General features: G+C 29.8%; 1 long non-coding RNA gene across 1 annotated transcript; it reads left to right on the forward strand.

Annotated features, from left to right (window-relative positions):
* The first annotated feature begins 216 nt into the window (after window positions 1-216).
* LOC111620195 lies at window positions 217-1,040 on the forward strand. The gene is made up of 2 exons (XR_002755871.1): window positions 217-305; window positions 732-1,040. It is a non-coding gene; the product is annotated as an uncharacterized LOC111620195 (long non-coding RNA).
* Window positions 1,041-2,761: the final 1,721 nt, after the last annotated feature.

Raw genomic sequence — 2,761 nt, forward strand, 5'->3', positions numbered from 1 at the left:
TAAAGTTTCTCACCCTTTCTGTTTGATGTTTCTTCGCAAATAAAAGCTATATAATTACTTTCTAGTATTGCAGTCCGTGAATTATAACTGCACTCGCTGGTTGGGTGAAATTAAAACACGTGGCTCTTATCCTAACACGTGAGTCTTTCTTAATTATGAGTCATTAACAAGGTAGCTGTGTGAATAGTACGAATATAAATATCGGATCTGTTTGGTGAAAAATCATTCTCATTCAGTTACAACCTGATTTAGATCATCTCTGACAATGAAGACCTTTCTTCTCGCTCTTTGCTTGGTGTTGATTGGTAAGTTTGATTTAATATTTTAGATTGGTTTAGTGTATTTCGGTGTGTACGTTAATCAATGAAAATTTATTTTTATTTAAAATATTTACTTTAATTAATATTTTAGTTCGTTTAATTTAGAAATTCAAAATTATGAACTAAGCGTTTAAAATACATTTAACCTATTAAGTCTGAACATATAAAAACACGATATTTAATATCTATGGCATTTGTTTCTTAATATCAAATATTATTTGCCATAACCTCTTGACAGGTAAGGTAAATGTGTTTTACAAATGCCCCTAATTTTAATTCGAAGTACGTAAATATTTTTTAAAATTTATTTTGAAAATTTTATTAATTCGAGAATCCTCAGATTAAATGACACAGTTATAATTGAAATATAATTATTACATCTATATTTAATGCTAATTACTATCTTCGCAGGTATGGTGTATGCCAAAGACGGTTATCTGGTTAGCAGACACACTGGATGTAAACTGAGTTGCGCACCGGTGATTGGAGACAGGTATTGCAGCATTGAATGCAAATCTATGAACCACAAAGGGGATGAAGGCTACTGTTACGCCTTGGCTTGTTATTGCAGAGGAATGCCAGAAAATGCGGAAGTTTACCCTCTTCCCAATAAATCCTGTGGAAAATAAAATCACTCTCTACTCGCTCTCGGCAATTATAATGATTGTAATTTCCTTTAACTTTGAGACGTCGAAATAAACTTTCGAAGCATTAACTTGACGATTTGTGTATTGTTTCGTTTTATGTTTTCATATAAATCCTCAATAGTTTCGTGAACGATGAAGCACATAAAAGACAGTTTATTACGTTTTTTGAAATGTTGAGAAGAACACAGCGCTATATTGTTTTTACTATGCATTTGCATTACGAAATTTAGTGGACAGTTGATAGAAACGTGAAAATTCAATATAATAATTGAAAATTATATCTAGAGCAGACAAAAATTCGGTTGTTTATAATTGATAAACTTTCAAACTAATAGGAAAAGATGTTGGTAATTTAGTGTGCAAGACATTACAGTAGAAAACGATGAATTTGTTGATGCCATAGCTCGACGACTGTTAAAAAATAGCATAATTTATTTATCTCTTCCAAATAAATATGTGACTAGAAAATATTTAAAAACATCTTTTCTATAATCTAAAGTAGATTTATTTCCATTTCGAAGAAAGTACAACGTATTTCACAATTCTAAATCCGCAGAAGTTATGTTGATCTTTGTCAGTGCCATGCATTGTTTATATTATACAATGCATGGCACTAACAAAGCAAGAGTAAATTTAAATTATTTTGATAGTAGTACCTGCAGTCAGCGCAAAAGTTTAGTAAAGTTTATCACGTTTATAATAATTACACACAGCTGCATCCCGACAGATGGGTGTAATTGTTATAAAGTCCGGATGACGGTAATAAAATAATGATGCTAAATTGCAGGCGTATACAATTGATTTTAATTCATAAATATTTCATTTTCGAAATGATTACAAGAAAATAAAACAAATAATTATGTAGTATATCTAGGTTTCGGCATTAATACAATTATCTGATCTATAAAGATTTTATTATTTAGAACAGATATAACTATTTTACAAAATCCACTCAACGTCATTATAATTATTATTAAATAAATATATTAATCTGCTGAACTGTTTTTATATAAATTATTGTTAAGAAATGTTTATAAAACGATTATTTTTATTTTACACGAATTTTAGAGCATTTTATTTTATATATATATATTTTTTTTAATACATGGAAAAATCAAGAAAGAACAAAAGAAATTTTTAATATCTTTCTACATTTTATTACTGACTTTACACCATAGAAAAAAACTTAACAAAGTAATTAACTAAATATAATTGTTTAAAATATATATTATATTCTCTAAATTACTGCGACAGTGACATAGCGCGGAATAGATTCGCTATTACTGCGACAGGTAACACACAGCAATTGCCTGCGTGGAGTGTCGTAATGTTTTCCTACTGTATACATTATACCTTTCCTGTTAACAATAGAGCAGTAATGGTTATATATATATATAACTTCCTTCGACGAGAGAAGGTTTTGAATCGAAGTAATGTTACTTCTGTTGTAAACTAAAGATTTGTATAATCTGGGCTTCCTGCCAATAATCTTTTCTTATTTAGTGTGAATTTTCATCTGTCTAACTGGTTCCTCGATTAAAAAAGGAGAGACAGACAGACTGATAGGAGAAGATAGTCGGAATTTCTGGGTCTACAATTTCTGCTTAATATTTTTTCTACAAACGAAATATTTACGATAACACACAATCTTAATCTTTGCTGTTAGTTTTAGCCCCAGTAACGTTGGACTTATCTGCTAGTTTTTTATAAATACTTAATTACAGTCGACCCCTTATAACGCGGATTTATATAATGCGGATTCGTATATCGCGGCGAAAAAATTGCGACCGTATT

This window comes from Centruroides sculpturatus, unplaced genomic scaffold (assembly GCF_000671375.1).
Source record: "Centruroides sculpturatus isolate CEXI.00-Female unplaced genomic scaffold, Cexi_2.0 scaffold231, whole genome shotgun sequence".
Lineage (NCBI taxonomy): Eukaryota > Metazoa > Arthropoda > Arachnida > Scorpiones > Buthidae > Centruroides > Centruroides sculpturatus.